The sequence below is a fragment of the Eschscholzia californica genome, unplaced genomic scaffold (assembly GCF_041429995.1).
Source record: "Eschscholzia californica isolate CP2 unplaced genomic scaffold, dmEscCali1.0.p SCAF_2, whole genome shotgun sequence".
Taxonomy (NCBI): Eukaryota; Viridiplantae; Streptophyta; class Magnoliopsida; order Ranunculales; family Papaveraceae; genus Eschscholzia; species Eschscholzia californica.
Window position 1 is genome coordinate 10,237,775 of NW_028238309.1, and position 16,267 is coordinate 10,254,041.

Below are 16,267 nucleotides of genomic sequence, written 5' to 3' on the forward strand. Positions count from 1 at the left end.
AACCAGTGGTAACTGAGATTAACAACAACTCATCGATCTTCAATGGATCTACCAAATATGATGAAGAGAAGTTCATCAAAAACTAGAATTTGAAGAGTTACTAAGATCGATCATAGGCGTATTTGAAATAGATGAGAAAACGAATTAGCAAATCAGAGTTCATCATCAGAATAAAGCTAGGGTTTAGAGCATCTCCAAACGTCCAACCTCTATATTGGCATAATCTCTATATTTTCACTCCTTAAATAGAGTTTCACTCCAAACGCAAAACACTATTCAAGTCTCTATATTGGCATCTTTGTTATTTTATTAGTTTTAAATTTATAACTTATTATTTTTATTACTTATAACTTCTAAAATTCGATAAATTAAATATAATTAATATAGATTACATATAAAAACATTATATTAAAAAATACATATAATATTAGAGATATTACAATGCGTACGTTACTACAAATCTTAGAGATATTACAATGCGTACATTACTACAAATTACGAAAATATAAACTAATATTGTTACGTAACTACTCCCGTAAAATTATTTAGTACTCATGTAAGTCTCCACCTTCGCCTCCACTTCTAGATTCGCCTCCATCTACACCTCCATACCCACCTTCGTCTACACCTCCATACCCACCTCCGTATCCACCACTTCCGTATCTACCAATTTTGTATTTTGTTACGTATTTTATGTTTATTAATAAAATTTTAATTATGGCTATTTATAATTATATAATTAATTAAATAGTATTATTAGTTTACTAGAATACAAAAGTAATAGGACACAAGTGTCAATTCATAAAAGATATTAAGGACTCAAGTATAAATTTTATGGCAACCAAGGACCAAAAATCTATTATGTCAAATCAGCTCTATAATATAAAGAAGTGAATAGTGAGCCTTCACATGTGAAGGCTCACTATTCACCTTTCTCTATATTATAGAGAAGTAGAGGAGCCTTTGGAGCTCCAAAATCTCTATTTATGAAGAAATAGAGCACGTTTGGAGATGCTCTTATGAAGAATCACTTAATTATGAAGCTTCGGTTAGTGTTATGAAGACCAAGTAAGACATTAATTAGTGTGGTGTTTATGAGGGAAGCCCTGAATCTTAAGCTTTTATTGGTTGAGAAAACACACTCTCGATGGAGGAAGATTGCAGCACTCGATGAAGGAAGAAGCAACAACTGAAGGAACCTTGATTGGATGAGGGACTTAAATCGAATAAAAGTAAAAATACTATTTCTTTTCAATGAAACACTATTTGGCTTGACGTGGCCGACCACGACAGATTTCGTGCTGACGACGGTTGGTGGATCGGGCCAAACATCATTTCTCAGCTACTATTCATGTCCACCTTCTCTGTTTGTCTTCTCCATTTCATCTTTTTTTTTTCTTTCATCTTCCATTAGTCTTCCAGCCACAAGTCCCTCTAACTTCACAACAATTGCATATTTTGATATCCAATTCATTCTTCTTCCTTCCATCTTTCATACCACATTTGTTTTCCTCTGTACTTGCTCATTAAGAAACCACATCAATGACTACCGTTAAAATATGAAAGAATCAACCACGCATTCAATTCAATTCGTTTATGTTGATCGTCGTCGACTATATAAATTGGGTTCTGGCTTCAAAGTTCCCTAGTTCTTCCTCCACTATTCCGAGGAATTTATATTTGCTGATATTTATGCATATCAAGGTAATCTATTTCTTCTTCATCAAAAAAAAAAAAAAAAAAGGTAATCTATTTCTCATTTTCTTCTCCCATTTCTAATCTTTCTTGCTTATAAAGACTGCTTAGCAACTGTTTGATAAATTGTGTAAGTGACCTAGAATGTTGTTACCACTTTTCTTTCAAAAGTGATTGTTACTACGTGATTGATGTTTCTTTAATGTAGAGAATATATTTTTGTTATTCCCAATAAATTGTGGCTTCTTCCTGATCTTACGACTTTTCTGATATTAACATCCTCAGTTTAGCAACTACAATGGTTTAATCTTAGAGCCTTATCTAAAGAAGGTTGTTTTGGGGAATTACAACTTAAATGAGTAACTGTTTTATGAACTGTTTCAGTAATCTCTTACTTGTTAGGACATATAATAAATTGTAGATCCTTTTGTAGTGACATATAGATCTTTAATAGTCGTTCTGCTAGATTCTTAGGTTCTGTTGCATGTACCCTTCTACATAATTTTAGTTTCATATCATAACCCCTATTTCCTTTGCTGCCACCATATTTTTTAACTGAAAAAGCCAATGTAATTTATGTTGTTTCACTACTTTTTTATCATTTCTTATTCTAGCATAAACACTCACGATCGCTTTGTGAAATAAAATACAAAATGAGTTTAGCTATGACTTTAAGTCCTGGAATCAAAATACCCATTAAGGCACTTAATCCTTGCAAAGTCTTGTGAACAATTAAAGCTAGAGTCAGTTCAGTGTGATCAGGAACTACACAAATGCGAAAGGCCCTTAGGAAGTCTTTTCCTTTGACATTGTTGATTTCAAATGAGATGGAATCCATATAACTTGCTTTAATGCGGTAGTCAACCAAGTGTATGATGACATTAAATGTGGGCACCTATATTTTATTTCTAACGGTATGATAAAACCAGCTTCTAAATCCTTCAATCCCTTTCTAAATGAATACGAGATTTATCTTGACAAATATTCAAAAGTTGAGCGTTGTGTGGGTGATGATAACACAATACCATTTCACCAATTCCACTCCGACCAATCAGTGAAATCAAAAGCATGCAACACCACTCGTTTGTCGATGTAATTGGTCTAGTGACATCGATAAATCCGACCACACCTATACTGAAAAAAGACGGTTCTGGGACCCTAAAAAGAAGTTTGCAAATGAAAGACATGTCTGGTTACATAGTGGAATTGACTTTATGCGGTAAGTTTTACAATGTTGAAGGTCACAAAGTCCATGAGCTGCTTAACTCTGCATCGTTTATTGTGGTTGCAGTAAAATCAGGTAAAATTAATGATTTCAATGGGAAATCCGTGTCCACACTGTCTTCATCGCAGTTATTCATAAATCCTCAAATTCTAGAGGCAATTGAGCTCAAGTTTTGGTATAGTTCAGAGGGATCCAACACCACATCCATCTCTTTTTCTAAAAAATCGTCTACAATTGTGGAATCTGTGCGTAAATTAATCTCCCAGATCAAAGATGATCGACTTGGAAAATCTGCCGAGCCTGACTTGATAACTGTTAGTGTTAGGATTTCATATGTTAAACCCGACTTTGCCTATACTGCTCGTTCCCTGATGGTTGAGAGTTGTAAATGCTACATAAAGGTAACAAAGAGCATAGAGGGAGATTGGTGGTGTGGGAGGTGTGATCAGTCCGTTCATGAGTGTGAATTCAGGTATATTTTACTATTACAAGTTCAAGATTACACAGGTACTACATGTGTTACTGCATTCCAAGAGGTTGGTGAGGAGATAATGGGTGTTTCAAGAAAGGAATAGACTCTTCTAAAAGAAGTTGACGAAGCAAAAGTTCTCTGACACGATGAGGAATGCCATCTTTAAGCAATATACATTCAAGTTAAAATTAAAAGAAGAAATTTATAATGGTGAAAGCTCAGTCAAAGAAACTGTGCTTAAGGTCGAGTCTTTGGATTTTGCAACTGAATCACACTTTCTTTTGGAGTCCATAAGTAACATCGAATGATAGGATATCGTTTAAAAATATGAATACTTATGAGCCCTTTTTATGATATTTAGAATAACTAAGTATGTATTGTCTAATGCCATCGACACTAGTTGTTAACGTCACGTTATAGGTGACTATTCCTATGTCGCATCTAAATTGTTCATGTTAGTACTAAAAGTTCGCGGAAGCTATCGAACCTATCCTAAAAATTGATCCGATTATGAAAATTAATCAAAAAGCTAAGCCAAAACTAAATATGCACACAGAAATTAACGAGGTTCGGCTTAAAGCCTACGTCCTCGGGCGAACAAGAAAACTTTATTGAAGGATACATGAAGACGACTCACACAACCCGCAAGTTCGTCCCAAGATGGTCCCATATAGAAAGTAACCTTCTATATTAGATCTTCGACGACCGAGAAATTAAACACCGCCCAAAACAATGAATAAAATTTCTCTATCACTTGCTCACACTCTATGTTGAATAGTTGTTGTGTTTGTGTTGTGTATTGAAAACTGACTCCAATCTTGAGTTTTGAGCAGTTTCCAAGTTTTGAGCTGTTTCTAAATTTTGAGCAGTTTCCAAATTTTGAGTAGTTTGCAATTTTGAGTCCAATTTAGAAATCCAATTTGGAATTGGATTCTCACCAAACCGAATTCCAATTTGAGTCTCACCACCGACTCTCACAATTCTCCACCCTTCTCAGAGCCTTTTTGAGATTGAACGAAGAGAAGATGGGATCGAGAAGTGGTATGGTCAAATCAGGGAAATATGAGATAGAAAAGTTCAATGGGAAAAACGATTTTTCTTATTGGTGGATGCAGATGAAGAATCTGCTAATCTCGCAGAAATTACACAAGACGTTGACGGGAAAAAAACCAGGAGATATGTCAGATGAGGATTGGGAGGAGTTAAATCTCGAAGCACGGGCAACCATTATGTTGTGTCTTGAGAGGGACGTGGCGTTCCTAGTAGTCGGAGAAATAATGGCGGCAAGTGTGTGGTTAAAGCTAGAAAATAATTTCATGACGAAAACTTTAACGAATCAGGTCTACTTAATTCTCCACCTCGTACACAATTTGATATACTTCAAATTTTGGACGAACACCAGCTCTACTCCTTGTAAGATATATCTGCTTCTTGTAACTTCATCCGACTGCACCATATGACCATGGCTGCCTACGTACCCTTTTATAGGATCAAGCCTACCATAGTTTTACCAACGCTTCACATAAAGTTTACCTTGTCGCCATTACGCTCTTTCGGGCAACTTAACACGAGCCGATTTGTAGCAATTCCAGGCAATGCTGAAACTTGCTACATGTCACCACTTTAGTCAACATGTCTGCAGGATTCTCATTTATGTGAACCTTCATGAGATAAACATCACCTTCCTCTACGACATCGATATGCTTAGTACGAGCATGATGAACCTGATTCTTCGCCAAGTGAATCCCACTTTGACTATCACACCATACCTCTACGCACTCCTGCTTAATCCCTAGATCATCCAGAAGACCCCACAACCACAATGCTTCCTTCACACCCTCGACCGTAGCCATATACTCGGCCTCCGTGGTAGATAACGCAACTGTAGATTGTAACATCGATCGCCAACTAATTGGAGCACCATGTACCCTAAATACATAACCAGTAGTAGATCGTCTTTTATCTAGATGGCCAACATAATCTGAGTCAAAATAACCGCTTACTTGACATGTGTCTCTACTAAAGCACAAACCCGTATCAACAGTACCCTTCAAGTACCTCAAGACCCACTTCACAGCTTCCCAATGTGTCTTCCCTAAGTTTGTCATAAACCTACTAACCACACTGACCGCCTGTGAAATATCCGGACGAGTACACACCATAGTGTACATCAAACTGCAACTGCCTAGCATACAGTACACGATACATATGATCCTTCTCCACCATAGTAGTGGGAGATTGTCTTCCCGAGAGCCTGAAATGTGGTGCCAAAGGTGTTGACACCGCCTTCGCATTCTGCATCCCGAATCGAGAAATTGCTCGTTCGATGTAACCTTTCTGACTCAAGTACAGTTTCTTACTTGACCGCTCTCTCTTAATCTCCATTCTCAGTATCTTCTTTGCAGCGCCCATGTCTTTCATCTCAAACTCTTGACTGAGTTGAGATTTCAACTTATCTATCTCCACCATGCTTCGAGAAGCAATAAGCATGTCATCCACATACAAAAGGTGATAAAAAAAGTCACCTTCGCGAAGCTTCTTGATGTATACACAACAATCATAGTCACTTCTGCGAAAATCATGTTTTAGCCTGAAAAAATCAAATCATTTGTACCATTGGCGAGGGAATTGTTTCAATCCGTAAAGAGACTTCCTCAAACGACATACTTGATTTTTTTTTTCCCTCAACCTTGTATTCCTCAGGTTGAGCCATATAAATTTCTTCTTCCAAATCACCGTGCAAGAAGGCGGTTTTAACATCGAGTTCTTCCAGCTCAAGATCACTCTGAGCAACAATACTCAATAGCACCCGAATAGATATATGTTTCACGATTAGGGAGAAAATCTCATTGTAGTCGACCCCTTCTTTCTGTGCATAACCCTTGGCCACTAGTCTTGCCTTATACCTTGTACCCTTGATCTCGGAAGAATCCTCTTTCTTCTTGTACACCCATTTACAACCAATAACAGACTTACCTTCAGGCAATGGGACAACCTCCCATGTCTTGTTCTTGTGAAGAGACTTCATCTCTTCTTGCATAGCAACCAACCAACTTTCTCTTTTCTCCGCGGTAATATCTTGTTTGAAAGTGACCGGCTCGTCGTCTTCCACGGAGATTGCATATTCAATCACATTTGTCTGCCCGTAATGCCTAAGAGGTTTGTCTGACCCTAACCTCTGTACCGACTAATATAACCGTTTCGGCCTAGTGTGTACCGAAACATCCTGCTGTTGTTGTTGTAAAACTTGTGTACCTTCTCCTTGAACCTCCTCATGATCGTGTTCATCAATTTCCTCATCTTGAGTACTATCCTGATGCTCCAGCTGACCATGATTCCTACAAATCCATTGGTCTTCGGCTTCTACTTCCACTACTTGAGCTTTAATAGACCCAACATCACCACAACTAGGCACCGTAGCTTTCGTCATAGCTATAATAGATGACTCATCAAACACCACATCTCTGCTGATTACAAACCTCTTGTCTTCAGTACACCATAGTCGATAACCCTTGACTCTTGTAGCATATCTGATGGGCCTAGAAAGGTTACCCTAAATAGGTCTACACCCGCAAGTGCACGGGTGTCAAGTTGTAATTTCCGGTAAGACCGGTTCGTTCCTCAGAGACTAGTTGAATCTATTCTAAAACTAGGAAGTAATAGGATTTTGAAATTGATTTTAGTTTTGGTTTTAAAATGAATAAAATATTAAAAATAAATTTACGAAAAGAAAATAATTACAAATGATACAAGGAACTCAAATGGGGGAGAGCCTAGGGTTTTCTGAATCCGTCCCTCTAACAATTCTAACGACAATTTATTTTGGTCTGATTAGATAGTTCTTTATATAACTCAGGTTTTCAGTCCATGAATGGTCTAAAAACCCGGAAGATATTATCGTTAAAATAATAAAAACTGTAATAAATTTATCATTAGAACAATTATTAAAACTTCATCTAAAACCCTAGATAGGAAAGTTAGTTACTCATGGATAATATATAAAATAAATTAGAAAATTAAATAAAGAGAGGAAGAAGAAAACTAAACTTTTTCTCGCTGGAAATTGTTTCCTGTTGCAGCCAAACAGAACCTTAGGGAAAGGATTTCCTTCTGATTTTCCGAGATTCTGCCAAACGCACCCTCCGGGAAAACGATTTTCTCTTCTTCCCGGAAATATTTTCCCTGCGAGAAAATAATTTTCTCACCTTCTTCAACCTCCTGTTTCTCTCTTCAACCTTTCTGTTTTCTCTCTCTTTTCTTAATCTCTCTCTGTTAAGTCTCTCTCTCTATCTCTCTCTCACTAAGAAGTAGAAGAAACAAAAAGAAAATCCAAAAATTAAGAAGAAAACTCCATTAAACAAGCTCTCGGTTTTCTCTCTCTCTCTACAATCTCTCTGTCTTCCTCTCTAATTCTCTCTCTTCCACTGTAATCTCTCTCTCTTTCTCACTAAGAACTTGAGATTACAATTAAAAGAATCAAAAATCAGAAAATAAGCTTCTCGGTTCTTTCTCTCTCTAGCTCCTTCGTTTCTGTCCAAAACCAGAGTATCTCTACATCACTCTCTCTCTTCTCTAATACATTCGATTTTAGTTGAGCTACTAGAGGAAGGCCCCCCAGTCGAGAGATGATCCACCACAATGGCTCCGTTTTTTCCTTTATCAAGTTCAGCCGAGAGAATATATCTCTCTCTCTCTCTCTAGATTTCCTTCCTTCTTCATCATTTCTTTCCTTTCTTCTCTCTTCTTTCCTTTCTTCTCTCTTCTTTCCTTTTCCCTCTCGGTTTCTATAGAGAAACTTTCTCTGTTCGAAAAATCTCGATTTGAAGAAGATAACCAGCTCTCGGTTCTAATGAGAGGAAGAAGATGATGATGACGTCAGCTGACGTCATCGAGTCGGGTCGAGTCGAGTCGGGTCGGGTCGAGTCAGATCACACATATAGCCACGTGTCCCTCTTGACTTCTAGCATACCAAATTTGACCCGAACTTTGACTTGCTCTAATTTGTTCATCCGGACTCCGATTTGACTTCCGTTTTAGCCTACGGGTTCACCTTGGACTCTACTTTCCATCCGAGCACTAATACTGGTCATGAAATCAGAATCACAAAATGACCAAAATACCCCTGACATCAATTTCTCCCGATTTCATCTGTTTTTCACCCTGAACTCCGTAAAAGACACCTGAGAAAGAAAACCAAGCAAATCATCAGAGTAACAGCTCGAACTGGACTAACTAACCGGAGTTAAGAGAGTCAAATGAGACATTTTCACGTCTCATCAATATCCTAAGAAAATTGTTTTCTTTGCTCTATTATCAAGTTTATTACCTTTAACATGGTAATAGGCCGTACAACCGAAAACCTTAAGTCTCCCGTAATCTGCATGTTCACCTGACCACACCTCGTAAGGTACGGCGCCATCTAAAGAAGAATGTGGAGATCTGTTCACAATATAACATGCTGTAGCAACAGATTCTGGCCACCATTCTACGCCTAATCCCGAATTAGAGCGCATACATCTAGCCTTTTCAAGTACGGTTCAATCTCTCTACGACTCCATTCTGCTGAGGTGTGTTTACTACTGTCCAGTTCCTCACAATGCCTTCCTGATTACAAAACTCCTTGAATGCCCCATCCGTGTACTCGGTCCCATTATCCGATCTTAACGTCTTCAGCTTTCGACTAGTTTTGTTCTCAACCATTGCTTTCCACACCAGGAACGTGTTGAATACCTCATTCATATGCTTCAGAAAATAAAGCTAGACAAATCTCGAATGATCATCAACGAATGTAATAAAATACCTGGAACCACCCTTGGAAGCTAACTTTGTCGGTCCCCAGACATCAGTATGTATGTAGTCTATTACCTCTTTGCTCTAGTGCTTGCTTGAAGAGAACGTTACCCTGTGTGCCTTCTCGAACACACAATGCTCACAAAACTCCATGCAAGGCTTCTTCATGTCCTTCAACAAGCTTTCCCCGCACATGAAAGATAAACCATTTTTTGACATATGCCAAAGGCGCATATGCCAAAGCCTCGTACTAGTCGTTGGATCCCTTCCACTGATTCCTACTGCTACATCTCCCGTAATTGTTGTCCCCAAAAGTTTGTATAAACTATCGTAACGAGTACCTCTCATCACCACCAAAGAACCCTTAACGACTTTTATGGAGCCATTCTCTATAATTATCTTACAGCCGTTCCGCCTCAACACACCGAGAGAAATTAAATTTTTCTGCAAATCAGGTATGTGTCTTATGTCCGTCAATGTTCTTACCACTTCATCGTGCATCTTGATACGTATTGTTCCGAGTCCCACAGTTTTACATATATTATCATTACCAATTATAACTGTACCACCATCTATACTCCTATAGGTAGAAAATCACTTCCTATTAGGACACATGTGGTGTGATGCCCCTGAATCAAGCATCCACTTATCGGAGATCTCCTCAGACACCTCTGTCACCGAAAAACATTCGTCAGGGTCTTCTGACACATATCCCGCCTCTTGCATCTAAACCTTGTTCATTTGAAGATACACAAGAAAATGCTCTTAACTTGCCTTGAGGGAATAAACTATCAACCGTTTGTCTCACTTCATCAAAAATATGAAAAGTTCAAAAGAGTACTTGGTGGCAGTGTGGACCATGTAATCTTCCCCAATTGAGACATGAGAGTGACTTGAGTCACGATTTAGTAATTGAGTACTAGTGGAAGACATCAGCCATATTGACCAATCTAGCTAATCTCATGACATTGAAGGATTGATGACTTGAGCAAGGTCATTCTCATATGCATAATTTTAGAGCATGCCCAACTACCATGTAGAATGGTAAGCTTTTTGTTTTATAATTCTTTTAATTTTGGTGCTCTAACATGTGCTAAATTTATTTGAGTCTCACCACAGACTTCCACAATTCAACTTATATTACTTAATACAATCTGATCTTAAATCTTAAAATCTATTTAGATGTTACATCTCCTTAATGAAATATTACTGTTACGTCCATCTCTACAACTTCGTGGTCTTCTATCATCAACATCTTTTGAGTTCCTTATTCTGATTTTTTGATATTCTTTTTCCTGCTTTATAAATTGATCATAGGTTTTTTAGAATTTGATTCTTTGGTTGAGTTATTTTGTTGAGAATAGTATACTTGAATACCTCGACTGTTTTGGTTGAGTTATTTCAAAGAAAAACTATACGTAGTTCATTTTTAGTATACTTGAATATATACCTAGATCATACGATTTTTAGAGTTTGATTTTTGATGATTGTTAGAATTTTAATGTTTTGATTTGAATACCTTCTGCAATAACAGTATTAGATCAGAATAGTATAGAGAAACTCAGAATAGCTCATAGAACTCACCTTCAGAGTAAGGTTTGATGCAAGTTTCCATATTCACGCCCCGAACAACATCAGGATCATCATCAGATCTGCAGAGGGGAAGTTAAGTCTGCGGTTCTCGTGATTGTACATAATAGATTATAAACAATCCCGATACATTATGAAAATCATATGTTGTTCTTCAAATCGAATACAAAATCGTTTTTGTTCTAAATTAATTTTTTTTAGTCCTAATGTTTTATCAATAAAAAATAATACGTTATTAACAAGTACAATACAATATTGTTGTTCATAATACGTTAAGTAGAAAACAAACTCAGACTACTGTTCATTCATTCAGTTTGACAAGCTATCAAAGCTTCGATTGCCAATTAGAAGTAAGATTTTATCATTCAGCATTAATGTCATTTACAACAAAGGAAAGATTGAATCGACAAAGAAATTGTGCATATCATCATCTGATTAAGTTTTATTTGTAGTTTCTCTCTCTACTACAGTAACTTATTACAGGTATTAAAACCAATCTTTGAAGACTCTTTTGATATCCTTTCACAAAATTGAGTTTATCCCTTTATCGAAACGATCATATTTGTTTTAGTTCTCTCTATAAGAATTTTCATTATTTACAATCATATTACCTCAACGGTTGCTATGCAGTACGAGTCAGACTAGTCAACCGAGTGACTCAAGACTCGGTTCGGACTCGACCATGACTCGAGACTCGGATTTGGGTCGAGTATGGTTGTTTTTCTCTTTATTTTAAGTATGAATTTTGTTTTTATATTCTATTTCCTAGTTCCTACCTAATTAGAAATATTTACTAAAAAGGTATGCATATTAAGTAGTTATGGAAACTTGCAGTTAAGTTGGTATTTAGCAAAATATTAAAAAACTTTGGATACCAAAAGATTTTCTAGAAATAAAATGAAAAGGCTATTACTAGTAAGTACTTCCTATAGTCGAGTAGTCTTTAGTCGCTACAACTTCAAGAATCAAAGTATCCACCACCAAAAGCAAGAAAAAACAAATTTTAAAGATAGAAAGCTTGCAGAGGACTTCAAGACTTGAAGTGGATTCGTCTAGGTTAGTACTAAAGTTTAGTTTATGTTTTATTTATAATTAATGAATGTATGATATCGGTTCTTCTTCTCTTAAGCTGTTTTAGTTTTTCCTAATTTTGATCTTGAAAAAACTGTTTTTATAAGTTTCCTTTTAAATTTCTAGAGTTGCATTAATGTATTATGTAATATACTAATATGTATTACTCCATAAAAAAAAATTTATAATCTGTTTTTGTTCCTCATTCCCTGCTTCATTTTCTATTTCATAACTATTGCTTACAATCTGTTTAGTAAACACAATTTACAATTTCTTTTGTACATGTTTTTCCAGATCCTTTCTCTGTTTCACAAACAGTTGTTACAATCTGTTTAATGCATAGATTTTACAATCTGTTTCATTAGTTTTTACAATTTGTTTTAAACATGTTCCTGTATCTTCTTTTTTTTCTCCTGTTTTTCTTGTTTTCTATTTCTCTAGTCTTGATTTTTCTTTGCTGATTTTGGTCTGAAATATTTACTCGAGCTGATTTGGACTGGGACCTTGGCCGAGTCGAGTACGAATCCTAGTCGTACTGCCTAAGTTCATAATACATTTCCTTCTATGTCAATTTTTCCGCATGTCATGTTGAAACATTGAAGTATTTCTATCATTTCAGATCTCTAGCATATTTTTCCCGAACCATGATGTCTTGCGCATTTTTGGGCATTGGGTGGATTTAATGACCAAGTTCTAAATTTAAATTAAAAGTTAGAAATTAAAAAATTTAAACTAAAAATTAAAAATTGAAACCTGAAAATGTGAAAATAAAATACTAAAATTAAGTACTAAACTTGAAAATTAATGATTAGATAAGATAATATAATTACAAAAACAGAAATTAAATTTAGAAGTTAAAATAAAAAATAACATTAAAAAATCTTATTTTAATTTTACTTTTAAATTAGTCCGAGTTTTAACTTAACTTTTAAACCTTTAGTTCTAATTTTAAATTATAATTATAATTTTGTATTCTAATTTTAAATTAAAAACTTTAGTTCAAATGAAACTAAACTAAATTTTGATTTCAGTTTTAAATCTTAATTTCAAATTTTAGTTCTATATCTTAATTTTAGATTTTACTTTTTTACTTTTAGATCCAAATTTTAAATTTAAATTTTTTGTTAAGTTTTAACTCTATAAATTATATAATTAAGATATGTGGTAAAAATTAACTAATAGCTAACTTTAATTAACGTTTGCAGCCTATTTTGTTGGATATCAACTCTCAGTTAGTATTCAGCCAGTCAATGTTAGTCTTTGCCTTTTTCAAAAAAAAAAACCCATCTGGGTCTTATATATAAAAGCAGGTGTTTATGTATGTCTCCTATGAAAAATAAGATGAAAGATAAAACAATTAGATTTTTCAACACAAAAAAAAAATAGATTTTTAAGTTTACTTTAAATGTCTCTCGCTTTAGCTATTAATTCTCGTTTATTACCTCCTTAGATATTTTAGTAAAAATTGAAGTACAAAATGATTTTATGTATCTGAGAGACAAATGTCTAGGATCTTTGCATTGTTTGTTTGGTTCCAAAGCCCCTTACCCCCTCGTGTCGAATAAGATAGGGACTTAGGCCTGATAACACAGACCTGCTAAACACTCTACTTTTTCTCTATAATAGTCATTAATCTAGCCGTCCATATATATCTATTATATAAAACGCAATGGTCTTTTTTGAGGTGGACCGTACGATTTATCTCTGGATATTCATGCCCGCTTGATTGCCATCTAAATTTCTTAATCCAACGATTCTAAAACATTTAAAAACTAATTCATAACTACCCACAATCAACAATCCCCTAACTTTCTTCCTAAAATCTCTCTGGATCAAACGACTAAAATTGAATTTCAAACCCACTAAATCAGAGGCTCCTTAATTCTCTCTCACTTTTTTGATAACCAACCACAAAAAACCACTATATTCCACGATTTCTCACCGCTAAAAAATAACCACTCACCCACTAAATTCTCTTCCTTCCCACTTCCTACTTATTTTCACACGAAATTATGCCGTGGCGGAGACACGGGCTATACCCTAGTATATATATATATATATATATATATATATATATATCATATTTGATAAGTTAGAAGATACGGACAGCTAAACACCGAAAAGCGCCATGAGCACTACAATACATGCCCACGGCGAGAGAGCCCAATACCTTATTTGGAAGTTATATGGGCACCACCAGATTACAAGACCAAACTCTTTCCTCTTTAGTTCATTGACTTTGTGAAATTTTTGTTGTCTAACCCTTACAGAGAAAACGTAAGATAAATAGCCGACCAGCACCAAAATTTATGCAGGCACAAAATGCTTTTTGACTCACTTGACCAAATAAGGTGGTTAGAGCATTCCCATGTAAGACTCAATCTTGCCAAGTGACACTTGGGATTTTAGAGTTTTTTTAAGAAAAAATATGCCCAATGGAAAACTCAATTAAAATTTCAAGATGATGTAGGAGAAATTAATTCAAGATGTCTCAATTAGAAACTCTATCTTTTAGATCTCTTTTAAAAGTCTTAAGTGTCCAAACCATCAAATTTGATTTTAGGATCAATAGAAAGTATTTCTCTCTCAACTATTTTTTCTTATTTAATGTATGTGTGACATGTGTAACTATTAGAATTTTTTAGAGTGTTGCATTGGAGAAACACTTGAATTAGAGGCACTCATTCACTCAAGTATGCCATATGGAAAGAGAATCTCAATTAAGAGGTAACGCATAAGCTAATTAAAGTTTTTTTTTTAATTTTGCACTGGAGATGCTCTTTGTCTTCGTAAAAAAAAGAATAAATGCATATTTAATCTTCAATAGACCACTTTTACATTGTCCAAATAATTTAATAATAGGGAGACCCATAATTTTCTTTCGGGGAGTGCTACCTACAATGACAAAATCCATGAGAAGGATCTTGTCATGATGAGTCAATTTCACTAAACGAAAAAAAACAAATTCAAAGTTTTTCAAAGTTTGACTTTGATCTGGACCGTTCTCTTACCCGTGTGATTCATCGTGTCAAAGATCTTGTCAAAGATTCTTTGTACACTTAGCATTTCTTTTTTTTATTGAGCAATTAGATACTAAACTTTATAACTTTCCCTTTAAAATATCAAAATATATAAACAGTTGACCTTTGATATTTTTAAAACCTAAATGATAAGTTTAATAGTATGTAATACTAATCCTCCTATAAATTTAGGAAACTGATAAAGGTACAGAATATTCTCGTCTAGTATGAACCATATGCTTTCTAAATTCACATGTAGATCTCTTTTGGATTTGGTATTGCTTTTTGAGGAATTGCACTAGAGACTTTGACATATCATACAAACTTGGACTAAAGTGTCATTGCTATCACTTATCCACAAAAAAGAGAAAACAACCCAAAAACTACTTGCTGGATTGGTTGTACATCAACTCTGAAAATCGAGAAGTCACAGGACCGAAACTCCTTCGAAGTAAGAATCAGTCATTTATTGAGTTTGTATTATTAGGTATAAAGACAATTCATCACAGTTATGAGCATATTTCATTTTATTGAGGCATCTGATGTAGATGTATGAAGTATGATTTTTATTATACACATGTAATCCTCTCATTTCCAAAAGAAGAAGAAAATCACTAGTCTAATAGTTTAGCCACGCTAAGAGTTAAATTCACGATTAAGTGATAATTAGAGAATATAACTTGGAATAGTCGACACTGTACCTTTATTTGGTTCGGTCGGGTAATCACAACCTATATCTTTGAGAAACCAATAATGGGTTTACTCATAACCGAATGAATAAAAACTCTTAAGACCTAACTCATATTTATTGAGTGAGTTAGGGTTTCCTAGTTTTTGAAGTTTCTTTAACTAATCTAGGGAAGTCAATGATATCTATCTAACAATGATATTGGATGAATAAGAAAGATATTATAATACATGAAACTTAATCTTTCCAATCTTCAAATATCTTGAAATATTTTCAAATGTCATCTTGTTGATAATCAGATCTTTGTCTTCTCGATCTTGTTACGTTACTCGCGTATTTCATTAGCCCCTACAAGTCGGAACACTGAACTCTTGAAGTGTCCGACTTGGAGAGAAAGGATGAAAATATGGTAAACATATATATAACATGTAAAGTATGAGAAAACTTATTCCACGTTGCAGTAGAAAGCAAAGCAAAACGACTCGGCATTAAATGAATGTCTAACTTTCATCTACTTCTTCCTCTTTTTGTAACTCTTTAATGTTGGATGCCCCATGAAAGATGAATGAAACCACGATAAAGTCACAATAATTTTATTTTAAAAAGCTTTAAAATAAAAGTGCGGAATCTTGAATTAAGATTAAAATTGAAACCTGCTCTGATACCATGTTAAATTCACGATTATGTGATAATCGAAATTGAAATAATGACACGAC

At 35.1% G+C, this 16,267-nt stretch overlaps 1 pseudogene; it reads left to right on the plus strand.

Annotated features, from left to right (window-relative positions):
- Positions 1 to 2,880: 2,880 nt before the first annotated feature.
- Positions 2,881 to 3,495, plus strand: LOC147556114 (replication protein A 70 kDa DNA-binding subunit E pseudogene; annotated as a pseudogene).
- The last annotated feature ends 12,772 nt before the right edge of the window (positions 3,496 to 16,267 follow it).